The following is a 27,403-nucleotide window of genomic DNA, read 5'->3' as shown; positions in this document are numbered from 1 at the left end:
TAGTTTGACTCCAAAATACATTGAAGGACTATATGCTTTCACTTGCAAGTGACCGAATTCCCAACTGAAATTTGCTTTAAACTAAGCTTAAGAGGTAGGGTAGGTTCCCAGATTCACACAGCAACTCAACAATGTCATAATCCTGGTTCTTTCCAGCTCTCTCTTTATGTCATCTTTGATGTTGATCTCATCCCTCAAGCTGCAAGATGACGTAAGCATTCCGGGTATCAGGAAGGAAGAAGAGAGAACATCTCTCTACCTCTCTTTCTTGGAAACAAAGAAACTTTCCCCAGAATCCTCCAGCAGAATTTCTCAGCTCTCCCTGGCCAGAATTAGGGCATAAGCATATCCTTAGACTGATCATGGCCAAGGGGGTAAGATTGCCTTTAGAGCAGCCAGTCAGCCTATCCCTTGGAGCTGGGGGCAAAGTCTACGTTCCCTGAGGTGCACGGCTAATTGAGGGAGGAGAGGATAGATGAAAAAAAATCATGATTCTATTAAAATGGAAGCTGGAGGCAACAAAGTGTCCACTGTGGGTTCGCACAGGGGACGACTCTCTGGGCAGCACACTGCAATCCAAATACGCTAGTCTGGGCCAGACAACCATCTCTGACGTCAGGCTGCCCTTGCTTCCTCCCCTTCTGAGGTGGACTCCTCCCCTGAAACGTTTTTTGTTGTTGTTGTTACTCACCTCCCCACTGAGTTCTGGAATCAGCCCCTCGGGCACAGCTGGTGTTTCCCTTGATGTTTTTGCTACACTGCCACGTTAAGGCACTGTTTATGTTCTTGCTCACCATCCTTTATCTGTATGAATCTGCGACAGCTTTTTCCTTGAATTACAAGTTTGTATCTGTGGACAAATGCCCTGTCGCCCAACAAGGACAATTACACAATCCGTAATCATTCTTTCTTGCAGCAGTGAGGCTTAGAGCTCTGTGTCCTGCTCAGTAACCATAATGATCTCATCTCGGGCTCTTGGTGCCATTATCTTTCTCCTATTTCTCGTACTGTATCTGAGATCTGGTGCTAGTGGTGGTTGTTCTTTATGTAATAAGTTGATTCCGGGAAAGACTCGAGCCCAGGATTTCTGAGCTCTTTGAAGAGACCAGCTGAAACTGTTCGGCATATTTCCCCTGGGTCAGCGGTTGAGACCCTAGCTTACATACCCTAATTTGATTTCTAAAGCCCACTGACAAGACATCGGAAATGCATTCAAGTCAGATTCTTGTGAGTGTCTTTCGAGGACCATAAAGCCAAAATACACCCTTGTGGGCATGCAGGGGATGCTTCCAGAAGGGGACGGATATTACCATTGTTAATCATCCTGACAAGAGTTCAGTCCTCTGGCTGGAAATAATTTCTGGTGAGCCAATCCACAGACCGGGGTAAGGGAACAACTTCCTTCTCTCCCTGGGGTCCAGGGCCAGCTTGTCTCTGTCCTGGAGGGCTCCTGGCGCCGCAGGGACTGCTATGCCCTGAGGCTGGACCCGGAACAGCGACGGTGATGGATCACAGGAGATCCTGAGGAAGGATCTGAGTCTGTGCTCTTGTAGGAAGCTATCATCTTTTGTCATTCTTCCCTCTCTTTATTCTGGAATCATCGTTAGTCACTTCTGTTAGTATTATGGGCTGGTCCCTGCTGGCCTATGGGGCACTGAAGTGAAGGTCTTGTCTTGGGCTTGCACTTGGGCCAGAGGAGCCAAGAGGAGAGCAGTGCCTTGCGTGATACCCAAATACTGTCAGTAGTAGTTGCCAGCAGGGGAATGGCTGAGCCTGGTGAGCAGAGATCTCGGGGACCATTAGAGCAGAGACAGCAGCGTGGCTGTGTGGAGAGAAGGCCAGAGCGTTCTCCCTCGCTTCTTCCTTCCCTCCCTTTTCTTGCTTCTTCCCTTTTTTTCAGCCTTTTTTCCTTCCTCTGCCCTGCCCTCCTCTCTTCTGTTCTCCTCTCCTTTCCAGTCGTCTTCCTCTTCCTTCCTTCCTTCCTTTCCTTCTTTTTTAATAGGCAATATATTCACATGGTCCTAAATGAAAAGCATACAAAGTATGTAACACAGATATTCACTCAACCAATCCCCTCCTCACCCTTGTTACTAGTTTCTTCTGAATTTTTCCAGAAATATCCTATGACTACAAAAGCAAATATAAAATATAAAATAATACATGTATTCTTTTTACTCTATTCTATATGAATGGTAGCATACTCTACTCACTATTCTGTGCCATTTTTGTTTCTTTATAAACAAAATAAAAAATAAAACATTTTTAATGTTTATTTATTATTTTTGAGAAACAGAGAGACAGAGCATGAGCAGGGGAGGGGCAGAGAGAGAGGGAGGGAGACAGAGAATCTGAACCAGGCTCCAGGCTTTGAGCTGTCTGCACAGAGCCCATCGTGGGGCTTGAACTCACAAGCCATGAGATCATGACCTGAGCCAAAGTCAGACGCTTAACTGAACTAACCAGGCACCCCATGCCATTTTTTTAAAAAGTTTATTTATTTATTTATTTATTTATTTATTTATTTTGAGAGAGAGAGAGCGAGCAGGGGAAGGGCAAAGATAAAGAGAAGGAGACTGGAGAATTTCAAGCAGGCTCCACACTGTCAGCACAGAGTCCGACATAGGGCTTGAACCCACAAACCGAGATCATGACCTGAGCTTCACAAGACTCAGATGCTTATCAACTGAACTATCCAGGCACCTGTGCCATATGTATTCATCTAACAACATATCTTGGAGATTCCTGCGTAGCAGTATGTAAAGAGCTTGCTCATTTACATTTACATTTATTGCTCAATAAATGATTATTTACTATTACAAGGCCCCTTGTGACAGAGACTACCAGGTCTCCTTTCAAATCCATCCTCCCCTTCTTTCACAGCAAGCTAGGCAAATGGCCACCCATTTTCTAGCTAGTGTGCAGCTAGGTGTGGTCTCATGACGAAGTGATCAGCAATGGACTGTGAGTGGAAGTGAAGGCTGGAGCTTTGCCTCATTTGTTAAAACAAAAAATCGTTTGCTCTGGACTTCTACTCAATCCCTTTCTCACAAACTGAAACACGCATAGGGCACACACAGTCTGTCTTTGACCATGCAGGTGAAGATAATGGCATTGAGGATGGCAAACCAGTAAGATGGAAGGAACTGGGGCCCTTGATGACTGTGTGGATCACAAGGGCTCTGCCTCCCTGGCTTGCTTACCTTGGGGTTCTTCTGTGAAGAGAGAGAAACTTCTATTTTCTTTGAATCCTTGTATCTTGGATTCCTTAGCCTTTAACATCCACCCAATATTTTTCTGGAAGTAGGCACTGTTTGGGAGTATTATCCTCAGTGTCAAAGCCAAATGATTTATTTATACATATTCTGCCTTTTCTTTTTTGTTGTTGTTGTTTTTGTTTGTTTTTTAATTTTTTTTAAATGTTTATTTATTTTTGAGAGAGAGAGAGAGGCAGACTGCAAGTGTGGGAGGGGCAGGGAGAGAGAGGGAAACACAGAATCTGGAAGCAGGCTCCAGGCTTTGAGCTGTCAGCACAGAGCCCAACACGGGGCTTGAACCCATGACCTGTGAGATCATGACCTGAGCCAAAGGCAGTCGTTTAACCAACTGAGCCACCCAGGCGCCTCTATTCTGCCTTTTCAAATAAGGATTTGAGAGAGCTCAACAAGGGCCTGCCACAGAGTAAACAATCCCTTCCCCCTTCCTTTTGCAATATTTACTGAGCACATATGATGTAGCAAGCATGTGGCTGAGTGCTAGGGAGACATTGGTGACCAAAACAGACACTGTCCTTGCATTAAAGGCCTTCCAGTCTTGTGGAAGAGGTAGACACTATTCTGACAGCCGCACAAATAAATGTAAAGTTCATAAGTAATAAGTGTGGGGAAAGTGGTGATCGCTGAGACTGGACTGGCCGTCAGTGGCCAGATCACATAAGCATGTGGAGGCTGAATGGTCTACATTGATAAGTAGCGGTTGATAAAGCCAGTCTTCCACTCAGCTTGATTCTGCCCACCCACCCCCATCCCAATACATTCATTTAACAGATATTGACTGAGCACATGTTTAGCTGATAGGCATGAGGGAGCCCTTCTGGGCTTGGTCCTTAGTGCTTGGTCCTTAGGAAACCCGTGGGCATCATGCATGTATTCCTTCGAAGAGGAATTCTCTACTTCAGATTGGGTACTTATCTGAAGATAGTAAGATGCCTGAGAAGGCATGAATTTCTGCTCACTGAGGGTGTTCAGGCAGAAGCTGGATTAGTGCCTCATAGAGAAACTAGACTCAGAATTCAGGGACGGAACACCGGGTTTGAGACCTGGATGCCAAACAATGCATTTGAAGTCTGCAAGGGATGGCAGAGCTGGAGCAGCAAACCACAGCCTCACGCAGTTGCTTCTGAACTGGCTGCCCTGGATAAGGGCTTCCCTTGCTGGGGTGTGGAGCTGCTGCCCCTTGGTGAGTCCAGGCTCCGCTCCTGCTAGTGCAGCCTGAGTGTGAGAAGGAATTTCCCAGGGTCTTCCAGAGGCTTAATGGTCCTTCTCCCTGCCTCCAGTGAGCCCCGACTCAACCTCACCTCTCCTCAAACACCTCCAGGAAGGCGGAGGAAGGTGCTGGGTTTTCCGTCAATATCACTCTCCCGGGAACAGCAAGGTGATGGAGTAGAAAGAGGACTGGACCAGAAATCAGGTCACAGCTCCATCATGTTGCAACTCACTTTCCTTCAGTTTCCTAGTCTGTAAGAAAGGAAGATGGGGAGAGTCCCCCCTGAGACTCCTTTCTTCTCTAATACTCTATCGTAGGGGTTCTCAGGGCGTGGTACCCATTTAGGGAGCATCAGCATCACCTGGGCACTTGTGATACATGTGCATCGTCGAGGTGCACCCAGACTCACTAAATCAGAATCATTCTCTGAGGGTGAGGCCGAGCGGTTTGCAAACCTCTGCTCTATGGTACAGTCTTTATGGAACCCAGGGCCTCCTGAGCCTCACAGAGCACGTGGTGGCATGGGAGGGCACCGCTCAAGAAATGTGCAGGATGTGCTTTGCACAACCCCAGAGTGCCCTTCGCAGCGCGCACATTGTAGATCTGTAGAGTTATTGGCAATTTCCTGGAAGACAGCGGCGAGGTGTCCTGAAGAAGGGACACATTTTTCCAGTCAGACTGGAGGTGAAGGTGCCAGCGGCTGGAATTCGGGGCTGGAAGCTGGCGGAGCCTCGGCTCAGCGGCCTTCCCTGTTCTCCAGCTTTTTGGGTGCAAACCACTGCTTCTGCTCTTACTATTTCCAAGCCTAACAGGAGAGAGTCCCGTGGAAATTTTCTCCTCTCACTGGTTTGCCTCCACAAGGCATTTGTTTGAGGTCCAGCAATTCAGAACTGGAAAGGCCCCTAGAGACTTCCTCACTCAACCTCTTCATTTTACAGATGAGGAAACTGAGGCCCAGAGAGATTAAGCCTCTTGCTTAAGACAGTTTGTAGTGGGGCGCCTGGGTGGCTCAGTTGGTGAAACATCCGACTGTTGGTTTTGGCTCAGGTCATGATTTCACAATTTAGGGGTTCAAGCCCTGCATCAGGCTCTGTGCTTACAGCATGGAGCCTTCTGGGTATTCTCTCTTTCCCCCTCTCTCTGCCTCTTCCCGACCTCCACTCACCCTCTCTCTCAAAATAAATAAATAAACTTAGAGAGAGAGAGTTTGTGGCATAGCCAGATTAAACCCAGGTCCTCCCTAGAGGTCCAGCTCTGTTATAATCTGCATTCAATGGAGCCCCAGCCCCAATTCTTTTTTTTTTTTTTAATGTTTATTATTTTCCAGAGAGAGAGACAGAGATACAGAGAGCAAGCAGGGGAGGGGCAGAGAGAGAAGGAGACAGAGAATCCAAAGCAGGCTCCAGGCTCTGAGCTGTCAGCACAGAGCCTGATGCTCAGAGCCTGACACGGGGCTCGACCTCAAAGACCGTGAGATCATGACCTGAGCCGAAGTCAGACACTTAACTGACTGAGCCACCCAGAGAGCGCAGAGACAGCAAGAGTAGGAAAGGGCAGAGAGGGGGAGACAGAAGATCCAAAGCAGGCTCTGCACTGACAGCAGAGAGTCCGATGAGGGGCTCAAACTCACAAACTGTGAGATCATGACCTGAGCCGAAGTGGGACGTTTCACCAACTGAGCCACCCAGACACCCCCTCACAACCCCAATTCTGAATGCATTTCTTCTTTCAATTCCAGCTCCCACATCTATCTCCAGCACACACACAGATACCCTCAGGCCCCTGCTATCTCCCTCTCCAAACCAGATAAGAGGACAGGAAGTGAAACTCAGTCTTTGATAAAGCCCGTGGGACTGAGGTCAAGTTTGAGGACACTCTTGAACAGTACAGGGAGTTGCATCTTAATTGGGACCAAAGCTTCCAAAGGTAAAGGGAAGCGTCTGCTGGCTTATTTTAGGCACTAGGAGCAGCTGCGGAAGGCGTGCTGGGAATGGAAAACGTCCAGATTCCCCTACCCCCACCCCCATATGGCTAAGTGAAGCCCACTCTGCCTGCCTAGGAGATTCCCAGGGCGTGTGCAGCCACCACCCACTGCTGTCCTTGCCAAATTTGGGAGGCAGCAGCTTTAATTCCTTAACTCAGCTCTGAGTCATAGGTGGCCCAAGCTTCCGAGCCCAGGCCAATGCTGCAAGGGGTGAAATAGCTAATTTATCCCTTCAGGCTCTGACCACATCATCCCTGAATTACTAAGGCCCAGAGCAGAAAATCAGAAATGCTCCAGCAGCCTCTGCAACAGAGCTCCTCCCCAGGGACAGCAGTGTTTCTCTGTGGCTCTAAGACCCACACGTGGGAAGCATTGGCCTTCCCTCCCTTGCTGAAGCATTTCCAAATTGGGGAAGGGATAGGGGAAGTCTGAGTTTGGGGCAAGGGAAGGTTGTGGGTTTGCCCCAACCAAGCAACCATCTGGGAACTTCTGGCTGTAAAGAGAGTCAATTTAGGTCACAGACCCAGCCCTTCAGGAGTCAAAGCCTCATGGAAGAATCACACTACCACAGACTCAGGTGCCCAGAGATGGTCCCAGCCAGTGCAGCACTGTAGGCTGGTATTCACCACGTCAATGAGCTCAACTGCTGTACTCAACCGTCTGCAGCCCAGGGCAGCCCTGCTTTGACCATGTGACCCTATTTCCCTTTGGCTACAGCTGCCTGGGCAGGTGGAAGCAGAGAACTTGAACCCACGTGAAACCAATCCACGGGCCAGCCAATGACCTACGACGTGGAATGACACAAAAAAAGGAGTCGGGAAAACACATATTTCGTCATTTGGAAACTTAAAACAGAAACACCACGAGAATGAGGCATTTAGGAACAGGAGCAGATGTTTGAGGGTTACGACGTAGAGAGAACCAGGCGCAAGCCTGGTGAGCAGACAAAAGGTGTAAGGAAACAGGAATCAGGAGGAATCAGAAACTCTAAGTGGAGACAGAACTGAGAAAATGGAGCAGAGGTGCAGACCTGCCCAGTAACTGAGTCACGTTCATAGGCCAGTGCAGTGGTGGTCTAAGGAAGCCTTGGAGTTTAGGTCCCTTGAGCCTGTTTGGATCCAGAGCCACCTTCCGGACTTTCCAGCCCAGCCACACTACAATAGGGGTCCTCTCCTTAGGGTCAATGAGAAGCTTGTATCCCTCTTCATTTCTCTGTCTCATACACATTAGACACACTACTTGAGATCAATGGAATGATTCTTCATTCCTGACAAGCAAAGGAACCAAGCACAGACTCATCTCAGATTTTTACTAAAGATAATGATTCAACAGTACTAATGACAATGTTGAAAGAGCAAAAGAGAATCACCCACCATGCTTCCCCACAATAGTAGTAGCTTCCAAGTACTAGATACACACTTCTGTATATCCTTGTACACGTGTGTACATGACTTTAATTATGCTGAACTAACATTTTGACTTTGGGTTTTATTGCCTTATGGGGACGTTAAGAGATATTTAGAAGTGCGAAGAAGAAATGAGGATTCAGGGAAGAGCTTTACTTTTTTAAGTTTGTTTATTTATTTTGAAAGATAGAGAAAGAGTGAGTATGAGCAGGAGAGGGACAGAGAGGGAGGGAGAGAAAGAGAGATAGATGGAGAGAGAGAGAGAGAGAGAGAGAGAGAGAGAGAGAGAGAGAGAGAGAGAGAATCTTAAGCAGGCTCCATGCTGTCAGAACAGAGCCTGATACCGTGCTCAATCTCACAAACTGTGAGATCATGACCTGAGCCAAAATCCAGAATTGGACGCTTAACTGACTGAGCCACCCAGGTGCCCCCATGTTTCTGAAGTGAGTCATTGTATAGAACTATGATGTTGAACATAGTAGTCACTAGTCACGTGTGGCTGTTTAACTTTAAATTTCCCAAAATTGAAATTGATGGGGGCGCCTGGGTGGATCAGTCAATTAAGTGTGTGACTTCAGCTCAGGTCATGATCTCACAATTCGTGAGCTTGAGCCCCACATCAGGCTCTGTGCTGACAGCTGGAGCCTGGAGCCTGCCTCAGATTCTGTGTCTCCCTCTCTCTCTCTCTCTGCCCCTACCTCACTCATGCTCTGTCTCTCTCTTAAAAATAAACATTAAAAAATAAATTAATTAAGGGGCACCTGAATGGCTCAGTCAGTTTAAGCCCCGACTTTGGCTCAGGTCATGATCTCACAGTTTGTGAGTTCCAGCCCCACTCAGGCTCTGTGCTATCAGCTTGGAGCGTGGAGCCTGCTTTGGATTCTTTGCCTCCCTCTCACTCAGCCCCTCCCCTGCTCGTGCTCTGTCTGTCTCTCTCTCAAAAATAAACATTTTTTAAAAATTAATTAATTAATTAAAATAAATAAATTTCCAAAAATTAAAATTGAGTAAGGGAAGAAAGTGGTGGGGGGGGGGCACGTGGCTGGCTCAGTGGGTAGAACATGTGACTCTTGACCTTAGTTAGGGTCATGCATTCAAGCCCCACACTGAGTGTGGAGCCTACTTGATAGATAAATATATAGATAGGTAGATAGATAGATAGATACACAGACCACAGACAGATAGATAGATAGATAAAATGAATAAGGCAAAATTTAAATTCCTCGATGACTAGCCCCATTTCAAGTGCTGATCACCACACACAGTTAGTGGCTACCATATTGGACAGAATAGACCCCGAACATTTCTATCATTGCAGAAAGTTCTATTGGACATTAGTAGGAAAGAGGCTTCTCCATTATCCTCTATCACAGGAGTAGGTAAACTTTTTCTGTAAAGGGCCAGACACTAAACATGTTAGGCTTTGAAAGCTATGCAGTCTCTGTTGAGCTGCTCAACTCTGCCACCGTAGCAGGAAAGCAAGCAAAGCCAATATGTAAACAAATGACCATGGAGGTGTTTCAACAAAACTTTATGTACAAAGAAAAGGCAGCGGGTCACATGTGGCCCACCTGCTGCCGGTAGTACCCTCGCTCTCTCACATCACCCTGTTTGTTTCCTTTGCAGCACTTTATATTTTGTAAGAACGTACTTTATTTTTTATTGCCTTTCTCTCCACATTAGACTATAAGCCCCATGAGGGCAGAGACTATGCCCATTTGCTCATCACAGTGAATCCCCTACTGACAACACATGCTTAATTAATATTTGTTGACTGACTGAATAGCGGTGTTGCCATTTACTGCACTAGGGAATGCCAGAAAAGGAACTGTTTTTTAGAGAAAATGAGTTCCCTTAGGGACACGCTACTTGTATGATAATTTATTATTTTTATTTCTCTCTCTGGAGTCCCCTTCACCTTTAGCCTTCTTTAAGCCTCATTAGCCTGGAAGTCAGTGATGTTTTTCAAGAGCGGACAGAGTTTCTGCTTTTTGGACCCGCTCCCTGGGAGACTGTAATTGGAGGCCCAGCCACAGGGGACATCTCCTAAGGCATCAGTCCCAAGCCAAAGGAGCAGGAAGAAGACTCGGGCCCTGCCCGGCCCTACTGCATGTTCACCATACTGCAGAATCTACTGCATAGATTCCCCACACACCCCGCCCCCCATTCAGTTTAGACTGAGCAGAATTGGAAAGACCAAATTTGTGACCTAAGAAATATCTAAAGTAGAACTTCCAAAATTCTTTTCACATGCCCCCTTCATAGCATTTACTGTACTTCCATACCATCTGAAAACATGTTTACTTAATATTTATTTCCAACCCTTTCAAAATCTTAAAAATGTTTGTTCTGATTGGGTCACTCCTTGCTCAAAAACTCCTGGCTTCCCATCTCCCAGTTAACTGCATTTAGCCCCTGGATGCTTCTCTGGCCTCATTTTACCACTCTCTCAGTTAGTCCACTGCAGCCACACCAACCTCCTCATATTCTTTGTTTTTGTTTGTTTGTTTGTTTTAATTTTTTTTTATGTTTATCTTTGAGAGAGAGCACGCAAGCAGGGGAGGGACAGAGAGAGAGACAGACACAGAATCGGAAACAGGCTCCAGGCTCCGAGCTGTCAGCGCAGAGCCTGACACGGGGCTCAAACCCACAAACCACAAGATCATAACCTGATCCAAAGTATGATGCTTAACCGACTGAGCTACCCAGACACCCTTATTCTTTGAGTATTCTAAGCCACCTGCTGCCTCAGAGGCTTGGCTCAGTCTGCCCAGAATGCTTCATTCCTCACAAATATCTCTCACAAAAAACCTTTCCTGAGCACCTTATATAAAGTGGCAGCCTCTTTTGCTCTTCCAAATACTTTTTAGGATCAGCTAGAAAAACTTATGCACATGCACACACACACACACACACACACACACACACACATCCTGTCAGCATATTGATTGGGATTATATAAATTTCTAGAATAATTTGGGAGAACTGACACCTTTATAATATTGCACTGTCTTCCTATTTATGCTGTATTTCTTCATTTGTGTAGGCTTAAAATTTTTTTTTAATGTTTATTTATTTTTGACAGAGAGACAGAGTGCAAGTGGGGGAGGGGTAGAGAGAGAGACACAGAATTGTTTAGGATTTATTTTATGCTTTTCATTAAAGTTTTATGATTTTCTTGATAAAGGCTGGGCACACACCTTTCGTTAGATTTGTTTCCAGATGCATACAGTGGTGTTGCTTTTGTAAAGGATATCTTTTTGAAAACCATTACATTATTTCCGAAGATATTTATTGCTGGTCTTTTTAGTATCTGTTGTACCAATTGTCATGACCCCATTTTTATTTCTAACGTTATTTGTGTTTCCTCTCCCTCTCCCCTTCCCTCTCTCTCCCTCTCTTTCTGCAGTCTTATTGGTAATCAGAGAGGTGTTAAAGACTGATTGCACCTAAAAGACATGCTTGATGTAATCAAAATTGTTGAAAAGGAGCGAAAAGGGGAATAATTAAGTATTACTTAATGTTGGTGTTTATGTGGAAGCCGTAAAATCATTTTGGGTCCCACCAGAGCTATCTGGCTCCCATACTGAGAAGCCCTGATTTGTTAAATTTCACAGCCACAATGAAATACCTTTGATTTATCAGTTGTTTTGCTTCACCTTTGGACCCATCTTCAGCTCAGGAGGTGATAGCCGTCTGCTAAGCCAAGGCGAAATGGGTGTGGACGGTGTCCCTGAGGAGCGGGGGTCCCAGTGTCTGAGAAGCTGAGAAGCCTTCCTCTCACCCCATCTTGGTGCTCATGTTGCTTTTGTGAGCAGCTGTGCACACAGAGATATTCCCCAGGGTGGGGCGCTGGGGTGAAGGGCGCAGTGAGTGAGGGCCTCCCTGACTTTCCCCACCCAGGCTCTGGATGTGGGGCAGGAAACTGGGGCTTCTTAGAACTGCTGAGTTTCCTGGAAGCCCATGAGAGCTGAGGCCATCTGGCTTTCTGCAGCTTACTTTCTGGTGGTGTTTGTGACCTGCAGGAGGGAGCCCCCTCTGGGGACACAAACGAACTATTTGTAAGCTCTGAGTGCTGGGGAGGTGATCATGTCAGACTGGAGAAGGAAGCTTTCGGCTCTAGCTCTTCTGGTCTCCACTGCTGTTCACCAAACCCTCACACCCCAGCCCCCGGGCAGGCTTTTAGCCTGTGCTTGTCAAATCACACTATGTCTTCTGAGAAATAGGATCATTTTGAAGGCTCCTTCTCTAAAAAACCCTTGAACTGAGGAAGGCAGGAAGCCACAGACTCCTGGGTGGGCAGAGTTCACCTGGGTTACCCTCCCCCCACCTCAGGGGAATGCAGCTGTTCTGAGTCATCAAAGAAGCCTCACAAATAACACCTTCTTACATGTTAGGATCATCAAAGAGATAGTTTCTAGCTGGCATGAGGGCACTGAAAAGAACACAGGCTTTGGGGCTTTGAGGCCCAGATTCCAGTTCTGGCTCTCCCACCTCTTGGCCGTATCTCTTAGATGGCCTCTTGCAGCTGTGAAAGCCAAATAAGATCATGGTTCTACCAGGTGATCCTTTTTTTCTAATTTTTTTTTTTAATTTGTGTAGGTGAATTTAATGTAATGTAAAATAGTTTGAGTCTGCACACACTATGTTAAGTACGGTACTGCCAGCTGCTGCAACAAGTAAACCCACAAATGCACAAAGACTCGAACGTAACGGAAGTCGAGCTCGCCCTCATCTGACGTTCAAGGTTGTTCGGCTGGCGGCCCCATTCCCCTCAGTGATTCAAAAACCCTTTCATTTTGTGGTTCTGCCACCTCCCAGGGCTTCACTGGGCAGAAGGAGAACAGGGTGTGGAAGACGCACCCTCAAGTTTCTGAAAGCTTCAGCCCAGAAATAACACCTCATTTCTCCTCACACATCGCTGGTGAAAGCTGTACACGTGGCCACACCTGGACACAAGGATGGCTAGAAAATGGAATCCTTGCCCGGGTAGCTTCCTGACAACAACTCGGATCTGAAACGCTTGTGTACGTGCCATGCATCCAAAGGAACAAATCTAGAGAATATATGCTAACTCCACAACAGTAGTTACCTCAGAGCATAAGAGTAGAGAAGATGGAGAGACTTTCACTTTCTACTGGAAACAAGTAATATGAGCACACAGTAATTTTATAATTCAGAAAAGGGCAATTGGCATGGTTCATTGTGCATTTCTGAGCAAATACGTAGTTACCTGTTGTTACTTTTACTATTACTCTTTTGTCCAGTCCTACAATTAGAAAATATCGCCCAAGAAACAAATGCCCTATTACATGTCCATCATTAGAGGCAGACAGGTTTTAAGGTGGGGGAAAGTATGGAGGGAAAACAGAGTTTTTCCCTGAAAATAATTTCTTTTAATTTTTAAAATAGTAGTCTTCGGGCACCTGGGTGGTTCAGTCGGTTAAGCGTCCAACTTCACCTCAGGTCATGATCTCTCTGTGAGTTCAAGCCTTGCGTCCAGCTCTGTGCTGACAGCTCAGAGCCTAGAGCCTGCTTCAGATTCTGTCTCTCTCTCTCTCTGTGCCCCTCCTCCTCTCTCTCTCTCTCTCTCAAAAGCAAATAAACATTAAAAAAAGTAATCTCTACACCCAATATGGGGCTCAAACTCACAATGCCAAGATCAAGAGTCACACGCTCCACTACCTGAGCCAGCCAGGTGCCCTTCCATTAAGTTTTCAAAAATATTCATACATAGGAGACTTCAAAGAGGGTAAAATTTTATTTATCTATTTACTTAAAGTATATTTATTTTTATTTTGAGACAGAGAGAGAGAGAGAGACAGCATGAATGGGGGAGGAGCAGAAAGACAGGGAGAGAGAGATTGAATCCCAAGCAGGATCCCCACTGTCAGTGCAGAGCAAAGAGGGTAAAAATTTAGGAAGCCATGGAGTGTAGACTCAGAAGAACCTATAGGAACTCCATATGAACTTCTCAAACACATCTAAAAACATAAATGTATTTCTCAAAAACATGAGATGCTATGCCTTAAACAACAAGATGGAAGAGCCACCCAGGGTCTTAAATTTTATTTGGGTACATTGTGCATGTAGAGAACAAGTGGTAATCTTTAGCACGAAGAGGGAAAAGAAAAAGACTGATAATCACTTCTGTATGGAAAGAAAGCAAAATGACAAATGTCAGCCTGCTCTGCAGATGGACGTTAGAGGGACAGGGAGACAGATGCAGGTGGAGTCTATGGAGAGAGAGCAGGGGGAGAAGACGAGGGGATCTGAGGAAGCTGTGGCCATTCCCAGGCCCCATAACAGGTGGCCATCTCTGAGGAAGACAAGAGGAGTCTGGTCTGGCCAGAATCACTTATTCATTCAACAAACTGTTATTGTGTGCCTACCATGAGCCAGGACTCTTCTAGGTACTAGGAGTACAGCATCAAATAAACTAAACCCTCATAGAATTGGCTTTTTATTATTATTTTTAAAAACGTTTTTACTATTTACTTTTGAGAGAAAGAGACACACATAGCATGAGCAGCGGAGGGGCAGAGAGAGAGGGAGACCCAGAATCTGAAGCAGGCTCCAGGCTCCAAGCTGTCAGCGCGAGCCCAAACCAGGGCTCAAACTCGAGAACCATGAGGTCACGATCTGAGCCAAAGTCTGACGCTTAACCGACCGAGGCACCCACGCATGTTTTTTAGAGGGAGGAGACACAATAAACACATCAAGCCAAAAGTACATGACATATCGGGTGGTAGGTGTAAGTGCTTTAGGTAAAACTAACGCAGGGTGGGGGAGGCAGGAAGTGCAGAGGAGAGGAGTGGAGGAGAGAGGGGAGTGTGTATGTTATTTCATGTAACTGGTTTCACGGTCAAGGTCGACATCGCCAGTAAGGAGCCATTTGAGCCTAAGCCTTGAAGAGACCCATGTGAGCCAGCATACAAAAAATTCAATAGCTATCATCATGGAGGATGCTGTTGGTTGCCCAACCAACATCCACATATTCCTCCCTGTTTCTAATAGGACCCCTCCCCTCTTGCTGTGATGCAGCCATGTGACCGGGAGAAAGTTGGACTCCACCTCTGACTCCACAAATAAATCCCAATGAGTCTAAGCATTCCCGGGAAGCCAACCTTACTTACCAGTGACCGGTTCAGGAAGACAGTTAACACAGTGAACCCCCTGGTCCCTGTCACTGGTCCAGGAGAAGGCTCGTAACCTAAGCTGGCCTACACAGATTGAAAGAAGGGATTTATATTTCTATCTGGAGGAGGGTGTTTTGTTTTGTTTTGTTTTGTTTTCTCTGTCGTGATGGATGTGAACAAGGAAGCATGTTGTCACAGCTGCTCAGGACACGGAGCACAGCCATCTCTAGACAATGAAGAAAGCCATTCTGCAGACAAAGCCAATACACAGAAGAGGGCAGGGCTGGGAGAACGGTAGAGAAATGGAGTCAGAGCCCTGATTATTCCACGCCTGGAGTCTACTCTACTTCAAGACTCCCATTATAGGAGATGAAGAATCTCCTCACTGTTTGTGCCAGTGCGAGTTAGGCGTTCTGTTCCTCGGTGCTTAAAGGTTCTTAACTAGGACAATAAAAATAATAGCATTTAACATCTCTTGAGCACTACCTTGTGCCAGGCCCTCTCCTTAAATCTGTCATTTCATTTAATGTTCTCAACAATCCTATGAGGCAAATAAAACTATTATCCTTATTTGTAAAATGGGAGTGACTTTGCCCAATGTCAAACGGGTAGTAAGTAGCAGAACCAAAATCTTTCAGAGCTCATGGACTGTGCTCTTAATCACTGCAATTTTTCCATCGATATATGAGGCAGAGAAATAGAGGGAATAGTGTGGGAAGAAGCCAGAGGAAGAAGAGATGAGGATCCTCTGATAAATTTTGTAATTATATATAATCTTTTTCCCTCTGCCTGAAATACCCTATCCCCAGAATACCTTTTTCCCACTCCCACTTCTCTATTTAGGAGCTTCTGTTTGTTCTTTAAGACTTTGTCTCTGACGTCATTTCCTCCGAGAAGCCTTCCCAGATCCTATCTCTCCAAACCTCCCACCTTCCTGGATCCCACAAAAATTTCTTCAGATTTTTATTATAGCCTGGGTTATATATTATCATGTGTTTGCTTTCATAGCTCTCCTTACCCAGCTCTGAACTCCATAAGGAGGCTTACTTCTAATTAATCTTTGTGATCTTGGTGCTTAGCTCATTGTAGATAGTCAAGAAGATGGAATGAACTGGACATCCATCCATCAGTCAGCAACACCCTTTCTTGAGGACCCTGTATCTTAGTAGAGAGTATGCTGGGCCCTAAAGAAATGTCAAGCTAAAAAGATCGGGCCTTGTCCTCTTGAAGTCCATAAACAAGTTGGAGATGTATTAGTGTGAGGTTTTTTTTTTAAGTTTATTTATTTATTTGAGAGGGACAGAGACAGCACAAGTGAGGGAGGGGAGGGAGGAAAAGAGAGAGAGAGAGAGAGAAAGGGAGAGAGAGAGAGAGAGAGAGAGAGATTCCCAAGCAGTCCCTGCACTGCCAGCACAGAGCCTGATGTGGCCTCAAACCCACAAACCGTGAGATCGTGACCTGAGCAGAAACCAAGAGTTGGACACTTACCAGACTGAGTCATCCAAGCACCCCTGTGTTAGTGTGTTTTAAATATATATGACAGAAACCCAACTCAGAGAAACATGTGCATGGGACAGAATTTATTTGTTCTAGGCAGATTACTTTTCGCTTTAGGAATAACTAAACCTAGATCCAAGGGTTTGCAAACAATGTCATCATGAAGATTAAGTCTTTCGACATAATCTGCTCTTGGGTAGCTTCATCCTCAGGAATTCTTTTTCTATGTGAAAGCCCCTCACAACTCCAGATTTTCATCTGATCATAGCAAAAATAGAGCTTCTTATTCCAGTAGCTCCAGGAAAAACTCCAGGGGTAACTCAGTGATTTTGTTGAATCATCTGTCCTCCTTCTGGATCAATTCAGTGACTCTGAAAAGACCTAAAGCGCATGCCTACCTCTGGATTTGGGAAGTGCGGTCAACTTCATCCAAGTCATATGGACTACAATGGAGGGAAGGGGGTTCCCCAGAGGAAAATCAAGTTGCTTTCACCAAAACAGGGATAAGATGTTGGGCAGGCAAAAATCAACACAAGTCTACCATAGAAGAAACGTCCTGTATGTTAATAGTTGTATGGCAAGGCTATGAATGATACATGACTTAAAGGTTATAGTCAAAGGTTAGGTAGAAAAATGGGTCACTTCAAGGATTGCTGTCCAGGAATATCTCCTAGAAGGAAGCCTATGAACAGGGCCTTGATAGAAAGGTAGGACTATGATAGGTAAAGATGAGAAGGCTTTTCAGATACAAGGAAAGGTGTGAACCAAGGCAGGGAGGTGAGGATCCTTTGGAGATTTTTCTAGTTTGGTGAAAACCTTTGGGTACTAAGGCTGGAACTTTGGATGGGGGCTGTTTATGGGAGACAGTCTACAAGTGCACTAACTACGCAGATTTCTTCCATTTATAATCTCAAAGAAGAGTATACTAATTTTGGCAGGTACCAGGAGTAGGATTATTCTCTCCGTGTTACCAATGGGGTAACTGAGGCCCAGTGCAAGAAGTGCCTGCTGAGAGGTCATCCCCCCCAGAGACAGATGGCACAAAAAGCCTTCTATTTAGTCCACAACAGTGCCCCCACCCAGTCACCACCCATCCACAGCAAGACCAATTCTAGTGTTGGGAATCACCAGGACAAGAGCTGTGGCTCAGCCCCAGAGCCAGCCTGAGGAGACATTTGGAGGAAACTCCGGGAACAGCTGTCTAGGTTGAGCGAAGATACCCTAACTTGTATGATGGTTAAGAGCAAGGTCTCTGGAGGCAGATAGGCTTGGTTTTGAAACTGAGATTCATGAGTTATGATGATACCTTGAACAAATTACATAACTTCTCATAAGAAGAACTTTGTACTAACGATGTGCATCATATAATGCCTATCATGGAGATGGAATGTACAGCATAGGGAATATGGTCAATAATATTGTAGTGACATTGTACGGTGACAGTGACTACACTTATCATGGTGAACACTGGGCAATATATGGAAGTGTCAGCTCACTGTGTTATACTCTGAAGTTTATATAACATTGTATATCAACTGTATTTCAATAATAAGTCTTAAAAATTGTTTTTCATGTTTATTTTTGAGAGAGAGAGACACAGACTGTGAGTGAGGGAAGGCAGAGAGAGACGGAGATACAGAACCCAAAAGCAGGCTCCAGGCCTTGAGGTGTCAGTACAAAGCCCGGTGTGGGGCTTGAACTCACAAGCTGTGGGATCATGACCTGAGCCAAAGTCGGATGCTTAACCAACTGAGCCACCCAGGTGCTCAGTAAGTATTNCTGATGGATGTGGGGGGGAGGGGAGAGATGGGCATGGAGGAGGGCACTTGTGGGGATGAGCACTGGGTGTTATATGGAAACCAATTTGACAATAAACTACTTGTAAAATAAAAAATAAAAAATAAATAAAAAAGAACTTAGCACAGTGTCTGTTCTATGGAGTGGTCAATAAATGTGAAATTGAGGGCAGTACTTTAGGTCCCAGAGGCAAACTTACAGTCACAACCCAGCTAAGGAACAATTACTATATTTCATTGATTCTGTAATGGACCTTCCCTATACCTCACCCCCTTATCTTAGGTGTCTCCGCATCAGTGCATCTTAGCATTGTAACATGATTTAATTGCCAGTGTTTCTAAGTAATCCCTGAGATAACAGCATGACATATACTCACTGTCTAAATGGGGCAGGTCACCTAATCTTTTGGTAGTTCAGTTTCTTCAGCTGTAAAATGGGGATAATAATAGTATTCACTTGATAAGGTTGTAGTGAGGGTTGAACTGGATTTGCTTTGCAAATTTCCAGCACATTGAGGGCTTAATAAATTCTGCGTACTGCTATTGTTTATTACTCTTATGCAAATCGGATAATGGGGTTGGTGGGAGCTGCATGGGCTGAGTAGCCAGAGCTGTGCAGGGGTGAAGGCTGGCATCAGAGGGCCAGTGTTGATTCTCAGACTCGAGCTGGGGGTTTGAGGAACAGCAGGAAGACACACAAGGGGCCTCTGGAGTGCAAGGTGGATTGAGGTGTTTCGTTTGCAGATGAGGACCGGAGACCATACCAGAGTACCCACTCTGGCCACCCAGTGGGGATGGGATGGTGAGTTAAAAGGGCTGCTCTACCTGTTCTATTTAAACCCTCATGATCTCCGACTATGATAGTCACCCTTTATTAAGTCCTCTATGTCCCAAGGCACTGCAATAATTGAAGTCTTATCTTACCAAATTCTGTTATCAATCCTGTGCATTCGATGATTTTATTCGGCCAATCTTATAGAAGAAGCCAAGGCTCAAAGAAGTAAATGAACATGTTTAAAGTCACGTGGCTATTAAACGCCAGAGCTGGAGTTTGAATCTGGTTATTTTGACTTTGCCCCCGGCACCCAACTCCCTGTGCCATGCTGCCTCTTGAAAGCTCTCCATCACCTCTCAGTGTATCAGAAGGCAATCTTCGTCTCTCCTCACCTCCGTCCACGCCTCCTTCCTCCTCCTACGGGTCTCCACCTTCCAGGCCCACAAATGCCAAGCTCACAAGTCATCTGTTTTGCCAAAATTCTGTTCCGATTTGATAAACCCTGGCCGAGCCAGCTCACTCAGCATGATTCAGCCAGAGAGAATAGCGAGGCTGCGTGCCCGGCGTGCCGACCGTCTGAGCTCAGGCAGGATGGGCGGCGCAGGGACCTCAGCCTGACAGATGGCTCCACTCGGCTGTCTCCCTGGGCCTGATGCCAGGGACAGCGCTCGCTCTCTGCAGGAGGATGGGCGGGAGCCGGCTCGGGTGATTCTCACATGCGTGGCTGTCTCTGTGTGTGTGGCTACGAATGGAGCCGGCATGGACAAGGGTGCGTGTGACCCAGAACACACATTTGTATGTGGCCGGTGTGTGCGTGCATCTCTATCTGTGTGCATGTGGATGAATGTGTTTGTGTGTGCCTGGCTGTGTGTTTGTGTGTGTGTGCGGGGGAACTTCTGTGCATGCAGAGGGGTGTGTGTGTGTGCCTGTGTGTGTTTGAATTTTAAGTTTGCATGCATCTTGGTACGCAAAATCATGAGCATAAAAGAGAAAGACCGCGAAGCAGGGAGAGGAGGGTCTGAGGCTTTGAGAATCCAGTTCTGACTGTTCCCACCTGTGGTCCAGAGCTGCGGCACACACCCCCCTCCATGTCTGCCCTCATCACAGGACCAAGGGACAGCAGGGGCAACAGCAAGCACCCCACTCCCAGCCGAAGTGTAGGCTCTGAGTTTCAGGTTTCTAAAAGCAACTTCTTGGCTACCCCTTCTCCCTAAGTAGAAGTACTTAACTTTTGTGAATCCAGGCCCCTTCTGAAAATCTGGTGACTAGAAGGAATCTTCTTTCCAGGAAGATACCCTCAAAACACACAATTTTCCATAACAATGTCACAGCACTCAGGGGGCCCTCGGAAGTCTCCTAGGGATCTCAGTTAGGAAATCAAGAATTATACCAACACTTACCCAGCTTTTGCCGAGTTCTACTGTACTGAGCTTTTGTTAGATAAGTACCTAGAGGAATACGGTGGCTGCTGTCTGTAAAGAGTGTACAGTCTAGCAAGAGAAATAGAGGAGGATGTGTAACCATAGGCCACTGTGACTAGTGCAGTAACGGCTGGGTGAAGGAACCATTAGGGCACAGGAGGAAGGACAGAATTGGTTCACGAGGAGCTTCAGGGAGAGAGCCCCTGATGAAGTGGACACTGAAGCTGTAACCTGAAATATGAGAAGGTGTTTGTCAAACAGAGAAAATGAGGAAGGACTTTTTGGGCAGAAAGAAGTGCCTGTAAAAAGGCAGAGAGAGGCTACACTGGGGGCGAACGCATCTGGGAGAAGCAGAATGTAGGGCTGAAGAGGGAGTCTGGGGGCAGGCTGTGAAGAGCCGTGTATCTACTAAGCTAAAGGATTTGGACTTTATCCTGTAAGTGATGGAGAACAATGAGGAGTTTTTAAACAAGAGAGTGTTTTGTAAAGACCACAGTGTACCCAGCACTTACCCAGAGACCAGATAAGAGGCTGTTGCAATAGTCTGGGTGAGAGATAATGAAGGTGTGAAGAACAGGAATGTGGGAAAACCAGGGCATGGGTTTGAAGAAAAGAGATATTTAGGAGATGAACTAGATAAGAAGTAAGGGCCTCCAGGAAATGTACAGGGATTAAGAAGAAAAAAGAAGGAATAGGTGAGCATGGCTTCCATAGTTCCTGCTTGGGAAGAAATGTGGATATAAGTGCCATTCGCTGTGATGGAACCAAGATACAAATTAGGTTGTGGGGGGAGATAAGGAGTTCTGTCTGGGACACACTGGGAGACGTCCAACTAGAGATGTTCATTAGGCAAGTGGCTATTTGGGACCGGAGTACTGGGGGGAGAGATTTGGAAATATAAATTTGTGAATTGTAAGCAGGTGAATGAGAAAACTCAAGTCACAGATAACAGATGAGAGATCATGCAGGGAGAATGTAGATACTGAGTAAGAAGCGAGAAAACAGTTAACATTTAAGGGTGCACCAAGGAGGAGTAATTAGAGGAAGGAGATTGAGGGAGGGTTCATAGGGTTTGGAAGGGTTGAAATGACACCAGGAATATATATATGTGTGTGTGTGTGTGTGTGTGTGTATAAAAATGTCCTATATATATATAGGATTATATATATAACATATATAATGTCCTATATAACATATACTGTCATATATATATATATAGTGGAATATCAATCAGCCATTAAAAAGAATGAAGTCTTGCCATTTGCCAAAAAAGGATGGGGCTAGAGAGTATAATGCCAGATGAAATAAGTCAGAGAAATGCAAATACCATATAATCTCACTCATTCATGGTATTTAAGAAACAAAACAAATGAGCAAAAGGGAAAAGAGAGAGAAACAAACCAAGAAACAGATTCTTAACTATAGAGAACGCACTGATGGTTACAGAAGGGAGGTGGGTGGGGGACGCGTGAGATAGGTGATGGGGATGAAAGGGTGCACTTGTAATGAGCACCAGGTGATGAATGGAAGTGCTGAATCACTAAACTGTACATCTGAAACTAATAGGACACTGTATATTTACTATACAGGAATTAAAATTAAAAGCTTAATTAAAAAAAAAGAAATGACACCAGGAAAGAGGGATTTGTGTAGTACACAAAACACTAACTAGAGTTATTGCCCTACGGGAATTATGGGATTTTATACTTAAAATTTTTTTTTAACATTTATTTATTATTGAGAAATAGAGACAGAGCATGAACAGGGGAGGGGCAGAGAGAAGGGGAGACACAGAATCCGAAGCAGGCTCCAGGCTCTGAACTGTCAGCAGAGAGCCCGATGCGGGGCTCGAACCCACAAACCACGAGATCATGAGCTGAGCTGAAGTCGGACGCTTAACTGACTGAGCCACCCAGGCTCCCCTATACTCTTTTTTATAGTTGTCATCTAAATATTCCCAGCCCAATCCAATGGGGGTGTACTAAATTTGAACAATGAGAGAGGATACCTGGGGAAAGTGTGGGAGGTTATTAGAATAGGGGACTTTCACTCCCAGCCAAGATGGACTAGCAGACACTGGGATTTAACCTCCTGCCTAAAACAGTCTTAAAACCAGGAATAAATAATATAAGGTTTTCAGACCTTAGACAACAGGCTGTGCAGGACACTGATCCCTAAAAGTGGGAGAAAAAATAAGATGAGTCCAAATACTGTACCTCCAGGCTGCAGTGCATGGAGGGACCACTTAGGAAAAACAGGCAGACACCCTGTGTTGAAGAGACTGAGCTAGTTGGTAGTTCAGGGATGTCAAAATGGCTAGAATTCACAGGGTGAGATACCAGACAGAACAGAGTTGCACTGGAGATCCACAGAAACTTCTGAAGTCTTCAACTGAGTACTGATAATTGTATGCATTTGAAGAAACCACTTGAGGCTACAGAAAGAGCACTTGAAAGAATCAGGTGGAAAATTTTTGGTGCTCACACGAGATTGGAAATAGATTATTTTCCCAGCAACCAGAGTTTAGGAACCTCATAATATGTTGGGCATATGAAGAATACCAAATCCAAAAAGATACTGCCTCACAATGGAGCCAAAAGTACCCTTACACTAGACTCTGCTCCCAAAGCAACCTCTAAAGGATCAAACTCTTTCCAAGCAAGTTGACTGAATCCTAGAACAAAACTCAAAATAATTAAGGAACAAAAAAGTCTAGTGCTCATCCATGTAAAGTTCACAATGTCTGGCATCAAATCAAACTCACCAAAAATGCAAAGAAGCAGAAAGACCTGTAAGGGGAAGAAAAGTCAATCCATAGAAACAGACTCAGAATAACACAGATAATAAAGAATTAGAAGACAAGGAAATAGGGGTGCCTGGGTGGCTCAGTTCATTAAGCATCTGACTTGGGCTCAGGTCATGATCTCACGGTTTTTGAGTTAGAGCCCCATGTCAGGCTCTGTGCTGACAGCTAGCTCAGAGCCTGGAGCCTGTTTCAGATTCTGTGTCTCCCTCTCTCTCTGACCCTCCCCTGCTCACGCTGTCTCTCTCTCCCTCTCTCTCAGAAATAAATAAAACATTAAAAAAATTTTTAGAAGACAAGGAAATAAAACTGAGACTATAAATATACTTCCGATGCTGAAGAAGACAGAGGAACACATCCCATCTTTCATCTCTTTGAATTTCCCTCTGAGTCTCTGAGAAGTTTTTCGATTTTAATTTCTAATATTCTTATTGAATTTTTCATTTCTGTATTATGATTTTCATATCTACAGGCTCTGTTTTGACTCTGCATGTTCCTTTATTTAAAAAGAGCAAAGGGGGCGAGCATCTGGGTGGCTCAGTCAGTTAAGCATCTGACTTCAGCCCAGGTCATGATCTCACAGGTCGTGGGGTTCTCTGCTGATAGCTTAATAGCTGATAGCTGATAGCTGATAGCTGATAGTTTAATTAAAAAAAAAATAAAACAAAAATAGCAAAGGGAGCATCTGGATGGCTCATTTGGTTAAGTGCCTGACCTCAGCTCAGGTCATGGTCTTGCAGTTTGTGAGCTCGAGCCCCACGTCAGGCTCGGTGCTGACAGCTCAGAGCCTGGAGCCTGCTTCAGATTCTGTGTCTCCCTCTCTCTCTGCCCCTCCCCTGCTCATGTTCTGTCTCTCTCTCTCAAAAATAAATAAACATTTAAAAAAGTAGCAAGGAAAGATCTTTTGTGTCTGTAAGTGTATTAACAATAGTGATTTAGAAATTTCCCTTTTCTTGCATTATCTTTCTTTCCTCCAAATTACTTTTACCTGTTTGTTTATTTGGTCTTATCTTTCCTGTTAGAAGTTTTACTCAGATGCTTATTAATCCTTGTCTGCTCTTGTTTAAGAAGGGACACTAAACACTGATTGTCCACGTTGAACATATGGGCAAAGTTTGTTGATCTGGAATTTCACTGTGGGATGATCTTGGGCCATTTGTCAGAGAACACTGCCTCCCCTCCCGCCCCCCACCCCCTAAGTCACTATGTTCTGTTTGTTTCCTGTTTGGCTGATTAGTTCCTCTAGAAAGTGTTTTAATCATGCCCAGAGGATAGATGCCTGGCTGTTTACATTCTGGGATCCAGGAAGGGGAGGGGAGCTGGGAGGTCTCGGTGTTCAGCCTTCAGTAGATATATATTTATTAGTCCACAGATGGACCATGCATCCCTTAATAAAGGGACTCTCTCCTTTTTTAATTCTCGAGAAGAACTCTTTAGTCTTCTGCTGGAGTAGAGAAGGGATAGTCACTCAGGGGAATAAGATAAGGAGGAGACTCTAAGAATCTGTTTCTTGAACACAGATTTTCTTAAATTTAGTTTCCATCTCCTTTGTCCTCAGTTCCTGAGCTTTTTTGACAATTCCATAGTGTAAATCACGTCGGCTCTCTGCTTGTCCCTCTTCACGTATAAGATATGGTTTCTTATAACAATAGAACTCCCCTATGACCCAGCAATAGCACTGCTAGGAATTTACCCAAGGGATACAGAAATGCTGATGCATAGGAGCACATGTACCCCAATGTTCATAGCAGCACTCTCCACAATAGCTAAAACATGGAAAGAGCCTAAGTGTCCATCAACAGATGAATGGATCAAGAAGATGTGGTTTATCTATACCATGGAATACTACATGGCAATGAGAAACAATGAAATCTGGCCATGTGTAGCAACATGGATGGACCTTGAGGGTGTTATGCTGAGCGAAATAAGTCAGGCAGAGAAGGACAAATATCATATGTTTGCACGTATAGGAGGATTAGGAGGAACTTGATGGAGGAACAAGGGGGAGAAGAAGGGGGGAAATGGTGGGGGAAAGGGAGAGAGGCAAACCATGAGGGACTCTTGAATGCTGACAAAAACTGAGGACTGATGGATATGGGGGGGAGGAGGGATGGGCATGGAGGAGGGCACTTGTGGGGATGAGCACTGGGTGTTATGTGGAAACTAATTTGACAATAAACTATTTGTAAAAAAAATAAATAAAATAATGGAAATTAAAAAAAAAAAAGATATGGTTTCTTAGGTTTGCCAAGTCAGTTACCACTTGTCCATCCACTTCCCAGATTCCAAAATGCTATTGTTCCTCTCTTTTCTCCTTTCTCTCCTATCCTTGTGAATCCCTGTTTCTCTAAATCCCTTTACTATAGTTTTAATGGGTTTTCAGGAGAGAGCAAAATTATGTGTGTGCATTCAATCCACCATCTTTAACTGAAAGCTCTTGAACACTTTATGCTCATTCATGGATGCAACTCTGAAGGATTGGACGATTGTCCTCATTTTACATGTTAGAGGGGAAATAACTTATCCAAGATCACACAGCCAATACAAACTCAGTGTCTAAACACTATTTATATACAAATATGTACATCAGAAGTTGCAAACCGGAAGCCTGCAGACAGATACAGCCCATAGAGATTTTTGTTTGGTCCCCAGAGGGTTTTTAAACTCAGGAAATTTGACATACAAATCAAGTGTTTGGCTTTGCTTGAGAAATCCAAAGATCTAGCAACAGAGGACTTGCATTCCTAAAGGACCAAATCAGCTGAAATGGAGTTGCATCTGATTGCTTTCAATGTAGGACCCACTCCCTAGTTTGCCACAGTTCCCGGCATGCTCTATGGTCTTCTCTACCTGCCTGTAACACTTGTGGGTCACCTACCTGGCCCCTGTTTTCATTTGTACAAGAGAGAAATTCTTTTTTTGTTTTTAATTTTTTTTTGTTTTGCAATGTTTTATTTATTTCTGAGAGAGAGAGAGACAGCGTGAGCAGGGGAGGGTCAGAGAGAGAGGGAGACAGAATCTGAAACAGGCTCCAGGCTCTGAGCTAGCTGTCAGCACAGAGCCCGACATGGGGCTCGAACTCACGAACTGTGAGATCATGACCTGGGCTGAAGTCGGATGCTTAACCAACTGAGGCACCCAGGTGCCCCACAAGAGAGAAATTCTTAAGAAGAAAATGAATCTTATTCTATACACTGTTCTGGACCTTGACTTTTTTTTTTTTTTTAACTTAATAGTAGTATTTCCTGTGCCTGTTTTTCTGCCCCACTTACAGCCATTGTCCTTTTACTGTACTAGTGAATCCAATACACAAGCAAAGGCCTCCTGCAATTAGGTCCTTGCTATGTGATACTGCTCCCCTCACCCAGAGCTGATTGATGCAAGGGTGGACACCTGACCTCAGTGGAGACAATGAATACTCTCTCTCAGGTACTTGAAACTTGGAATGGAAACTCCTGAGGCGAGCAGTCACTAGAGCAGAGGCATACTGACAGCCCTCCCGAGAGAGGACCCATAAGCTCCTACTACCAAACTCCCTGGGGCTGCCCTCATTGCTTTCCTACCACATTTTGGTTATTCAAGAATTTGAGTTTATGAACTGAGTATCCTGCCGATAAATTCTTCCCTACCCACTTTCTGTTTTTATTTTTGCTTAAGCCAAAGTTGCCGATTAATTTCTTATAAATTCATCTCCCCTTTTCCCTATCGACGCCACTATCCCTTTCCACGCTTTATCAAACAATACCTTTAACCATTTTAAGTTTGAAACAGGTTTGTTGAGATAGAATTCATATACCTTAGAATTCACCCATTTAAAGTATATAATTGAACGGTGTTTAGCCTATTCAGAGTTGTGCTATCATCATCACAATCAGTCTTAGAACATTTTCATCACAACAAAAGAAATCTTGTACCCATTAGCAGTCAGCTCCTATTTCCTCTCAATTCCCTCCCCCCTCGGCCCTAGGCAACCACAAATCTACTTCGGTTTCTGCAGATCTATCTATTCCAGACCTTTCATACAAATGGAATCATGCGAGTTTTTTGTGACTGCTTCCTTCAGTTAGCATAATGCTGTCAAAGTTCATCCAAGTCATCCC

This window comes from Crocuta crocuta, unplaced genomic scaffold, assembly GCF_008692635.1.
Source record: "Crocuta crocuta isolate KB4526 unplaced genomic scaffold, BGI_CrCroc_1.0 scaffold233, whole genome shotgun sequence".
Taxonomy (NCBI): Eukaryota; Metazoa; Chordata; class Mammalia; order Carnivora; family Hyaenidae; genus Crocuta; species Crocuta crocuta.
Note: the sequence above shows the minus strand (reverse complement) of the source record.